The 5,576-nt window shown below is 40.6% G+C and overlaps 1 non-coding gene across 1 annotated transcript; it reads right to left on the reverse strand.

Moving 5' to 3' along the window:
* Positions 1 to 4,253: 4,253 nt before the first annotated feature.
* On the reverse strand, positions 4,254 to 4,360 carry LOC141624158 (small nucleolar RNA R71). Its single transcript, XR_012533969.1, has one exon. It is a non-coding gene; the product is annotated as a small nucleolar RNA R71 (small nucleolar RNA).
* Between the last annotated feature and the right edge of the window lie 1,216 nt (positions 4,361 to 5,576).

The raw sequence follows: 5,576 nt of genomic DNA on the forward strand, positions 1-5,576 counted from the left end.
TGATTCGAAGCAAGAGTTATCTTTAGTTCGAATGAAAGGGAAAAGGAATAGCAAATAGAAATGAAAGAAGGTGAATGAAAGAGTGATGAGTTCATGTTACCAAGCTCTTCACCGTTCTGTAGGACAGGTTACCCTCTGCAGCCTAGATGAGGTGTCTACTGTCCCAGCTCTCAGCCCACTCGGGCACTCCCCTCAGATGGTGACCACCTCGTCTAACGTTGGCCCGCCTCGGGGCCTCCTCCTCCTCAACAACCTCCTCCTCAACGACCTCGTCCTCAACAGCTGCCATTCCAGCAGTGAAAGCATGCTCTAACGCCTCCTCAAGCGTACGAGAAGGGTCAAGAGCTGTGTCCACGTACATCGGAGCTTTGCCTGAAGTAGAAGCCTCATCACCTACAAAATTAAAGTGAATTTAGGCCGCGTCAAATGACGACAAGCCTTAATTAGGGGATTTTCGAGTTTTCGAAGCTCCGAAATCGCTCTTTTATCGTCATCTTTGGCCAATTTTTCTACAGACCCATCCGCTCATGTGGTAATTTGGGTCAAGTCAAGCCTAAGTTGAAGCCTAGTAATGGGTTCGAGTCGAAATTTCGACAGCATTTCGTTATGACGGCGATTATGCCCTAAAAAGTGTCCTGAAAAAGCTATCACAAATCAAAATTCTGAAATGGTAGGAAGTTTACCCATCATACAAGGATTCCAAATACCAAATTTCATCGCAAATGGGCAATCCTAAGGCTATTTTCTAAGCAATATACGGTTTAACTGTGAGACCGTCTCAATTTCATTCAAATGCTCAAAACTCAACGGAAATTCGAAATAAATACATGGTTACGATCCTTATACTACCAATTATCCATTTTCAAGATCAATTTTACAAGGCAAAATCATTTGGGGGAAAAGCCCCAAATTTTCGACTTTTTAGGGTTGAAAAACCATGATTTATCGACTCAATTTTATCAAATACGGAATATTAATGCAAAATTAATACACATACCTCGATTAGTCATGGCAAATGCAAGCTTTCGATCAAATTTTGGCGAGAAATGGTTGGAATTTGAGAGAATATTTGGGGCTTTATGTTTCAAAAATATGAATGAAACCCGTGTTTCATCGAGTTTTTACTCAGAAAAGCTGCACTCAAGAAAAGATGCAGCAGGCGCTGCGCCTTTTCCAAGAGACATAGCTCTTGCTGCGCCTCTTCCTCAGTTTCCTTCCAAATGAATTTTTGAAGATTCGTTATAAGTTCGTTATTCGTGGGCCCATCTTTGGTGCGCCTCTTCCTTGATATCACACATCGTATATTTGGTCCATTTGACGTTTGTTCTTCGCCCGGACCCGCATTTCCAAGCCAACTGCAAACTATCGTAATATTTATCTTTTACCAAGACTTTGCTTGCCACAACGAGCGGATATTTTATGACAGGTGTTTCGACACACCTTTATTCTGTTCCCCCAGCAAGAGTACACGGACAGTCTATCGTCCCTCTCGAGACATGGAGATCAGTTCTCGATTATGTTTCCCGAAGTTTGTTTGAAAGCCGACCCAAGAAAATTTCTCCTAGCAGTTTCTGTCTACGTCCTGCTGGCTCTTCCAATATCGCGTTTTGCTTCCCTTAATAGTTTTAAGGAATTTCAGGTATGGTCTCTTCTTATGGCTGGCGAGCCTCCTTTGGTAGTCTAATGGACTTTAAACGACCCTCCCCGATAGTCGACAGACTCTAAAATGTCCCGACGACAGGTCCTTGGTTCAGACCCCTTGAACCGTCTCGCGTCGCCATAGTCGTGATGTGACCATAATTAGCGCATATTTAGCCCCCGAATTAGCCTTGTGCCCATGCTTTTTAGTGCATTTTTGGGTCATTTATTATCTTTAGTTCTTTGTTTTGCATATTCTTTGAGATTTTGATCCCTTGGTAGGAAAGGAGTAAGAATCTTGCATTTTCATGGCAAAACAAGACTAAATTGATCGAATTCAATGACCAAGCATCAAGGAGAGACAAGATTAGAAGGCCTTTGTACATATGGTAGTAGATGAGCAATGTTGAGAAAGGATCCTTGAGTCCCCAAGGAAATCCCCAAGGAATTTATGAAGAAAAGGGAAGAAAAGAAGAAGAAGCCTTGCTGAGGCACAATCCGTGCGGATTGTCTACAATCCGGCCGTCCTTCACCCGCACAATCCGTGCAGTTTTCCACCAAGACGCCCGGGTTCCATCACCACAATCCGCCCGGATTCTCTTGAATCCGCTCGGATTCTATCGCCAAAATCCGCCCGTCCCGACCCTAATCCGCCCGGATTCCTCTACAACGCGATTTCCTCTTCTCCAAGCTACGAAGAAAGAAGCCCTTCCTTCGGAAAATACCGGCTCCTCCCTGCTCAATATAAAAAGTGTAATTACTAGTTTAGCCCTTAGTTAACCCTAATGCATCCCCCTAATATTCACTATAAATACCCCATTAGTCTAATTATAAGAGCATGTTCTTCTTATCAACAATTAGAGTAGTTAATATCAATTAAATCTCTCTTTAGTTTTGTAATCAACAATTAATCAAGTTCTAATACAAGTTTTATTTCCTTAATCTCTCTTTTATTCATCCTTTATTTTGGGTAATTGAAGATTATTTGGGTTATTATTGGGAGATTGACAACCTCTCAATCAAGCATTCAAGTACTTCTGTTATCTTTGCTTTATTATTGGAATCATTAGTAGGTATCATTCTCTTAATCCCTTCTTAATTATTGTTAATTTCTTTCATTTATTCATCATGTTTCATTTTGTTGGTATGATTGACAACATTGCTAGCATGATCAACATGATAATGAGTGAGTAGTCTCTTAGCTAGGGTTAATGGGTGATTAGGGGAAACCAACATGGGGAATGATTCATGCTTAAATTAATATGCTTTCATGTTTTATTTTCTTGCTTGTTTTGATCTCAACTCATGCACATGTTATATTTGATGAAATGCTAAGCCTATGAATCCTTGCATTTACTACCATCTCCTATCTTTTCAGTGAGACTTGTAAGACATAACCCAACTCGAGTCTCATTAGAGCATGCATGTTGTTGAGTAGGGAAGATTAAGTCGACTTGTAGGTGTTGTACAATCTAATCGATTCGGCTCTGGGACCCAAACTTTCCTAGGATCGTAAGATATAACCCAACTCAATCCATCACAACAATAATTGCTTGCTTATAATTTGAGAACATGTTTGTATGATCAATTCCCATGATTCCCCTATGATCCCATGACACCCTAGTGCTTTTTAATCAATTGTTTACACCCCTTTTAATTCATCTTGCTAGTTTATTTTCAGTGCTATTTTAGTTAGTAACCTTCTACATCAACCCAATTTGTGACACCCCCAAGACACCACTAGTTTCAATAGAAATCTCATTTCAATACCCGTCCCTTGGGATCCGACCTTTACTTACCTCTTTACTAATTGTAGAGTTGTTTGTGAAGCTATAAATTGTGTTTTGATTCGGACGTGACCCAACGACCACACCTTTAATTGTGAACACGAAACGGACCGATCAAAAATGGCGTCATTGCCGGGGACGGTGTTTGTTTGATTTAGATTTCCTTTTTATTGTTATTAGTTGTGTCTTTATTCGCCTTGGGGAAGTAAAACTCCTCAAGGTTTGTTCTAATTGTTTTTGAGTTGTTTGATATTTTGCATGTCTAGAAGGTCACAAGGTGATTTGTTACCTTTTGACCGTGAAATCGAAAGAACCTTGACGAACAATAGGAGACTTGTTAGGAGGAATTTAAGAGGTATTAGTGAAGTTGTTCAACCAACTATTGAGTTTGTCAACCCTTTCGCAATAGAAGGAGAGGAGAACCCATTACACAATACCCCACAAAATCAACCTTCAATGCCTAAATTCTCGTCACACTCCGTACCCACCGAGGAGAACCTACCAAATGTTACTCCTACACCGCAACATCTAACCGGAAATTTTATTGCCAAATCCGCCTTCATCCAATTAGTTGAAAGGAGCCAATTTGGGGGGATGCCTAGTGAAGACCCTCATTCTCATATGGAAACCTTTTGCGACTATTGTGATGCAATCTCTCAAACGGGTGTGACTCAAGACCAAATTAGATGGGTCTTATTTCCTTTTTCTCTAATCGGCACCGCGAAGCAATGGTTGAAGGGCCTTGACAAGGCCACCCTCGGAATAGATTCGTGGAAGAAGTTGGCTCTAGCTTTCTACAAAAAATTCTACCCACCGGAAAAGACTAACATGCTAAGAGCTCGAATTACGGGTTTTAAGCAAAGGGATGAAGAATCTTTGTATGAAGCTTGGGAGCGGTTCAAGGGAATTTGTCGCTCATGTCCTCACCATGGACTTAGCGAATGGTTTTTGGTACAACAATTTTGGAATGGTCTATATGAGGATTCAAGGAACATTCTCAACATGGGATCAAATGGAATGTTCACCGAAGTTGATGACAATCAAACATGGAACAAGATTGAGGAAACGGCGGTCCATAACTCACAATATAGTAGACCTCGCAAGGCTACTAGAGGAGGAAAGCATGAAGTGGACTCCGTTACTCAATTGGGTGCTCAACTTAGTGCTCATATTGACACAATCAATTTGAAGTTTGAAAAATCTATGGCTAGACTTGAAGAAGTCTCAAAATCACCAAAGCATCATGTTAATGCCATGACGGCATCCTCATCAATCCCAAGTGGGATATGTGAGAATTGTGGAACTTTGGGACATGACCAAAATGAATGTAGGGGAACAAATGAACAAGTGAATGCTTTCCAAGCATACAAGAGTGGTACCCCTTATTCCAACTATTACAATGAAAACACCAAATTCCATCCAAATCTCTCATACAAAAGCCAAAATGTTCAAAACCCTCAAACAACATACACTCCACCACCCATGAGAAACCAAAATCAAAGACCCTTTTACAATCAAAACCAAGGTTACCAAAATCAAAATCCATACAATCACCAAAATGACCAATGTTTTGATGTCCAAAAAGCGGTCCTCCAAATGCAAAAGAATCAACAAGAATTTTTCACTCAAATGCAAAAAGATAGCCAAGCAAAGGAAACCACCATCAACAACATCCTAGCTCACACCAAGATGTTGAAAACACAATTGACTCAACTAGCATCTTCAAGCTCACAAAGACAAAAGGGGCAATCACCACCTCAAAGTAATCCCCCTAGACATGAAACGGTTAGTGCCATTCACTTGAGAAGTTGTACAAGGTATAAAGCGCTAAGGAAGCAAGTTGAGGATGAAGTTGTGGAAGCTAGTGAAAAGGAAGAAATTGTGCAAAACTCCAAAGATGGAGAATCATCAAAAGAAGAAAGTTCAAAGAAGAAAGTTCAAAGAAAAATGAAGACAAGGTCAAGGAGAAGGAGCCCATTGTGATTAGACTTCCTTTTCCAAGTCGTCAAGCCAAGCCCAAATTTGATGATCAACTTGGAAAGCTCATGGAAATTGTGAAGAATTTGGAAGTCTCAATTCCTTTCACGGAATTAATCAATCACGTGCCGGCCTATGCGAAGTACATGAAAGATATCCTCACAAAGAAGAAGT

Source organism: Silene latifolia, chromosome X (genome assembly GCF_048544455.1).
Source record: "Silene latifolia isolate original U9 population chromosome X, ASM4854445v1, whole genome shotgun sequence".
NCBI lineage: Eukaryota > Viridiplantae > Streptophyta > Magnoliopsida > Caryophyllales > Caryophyllaceae > Silene > Silene latifolia.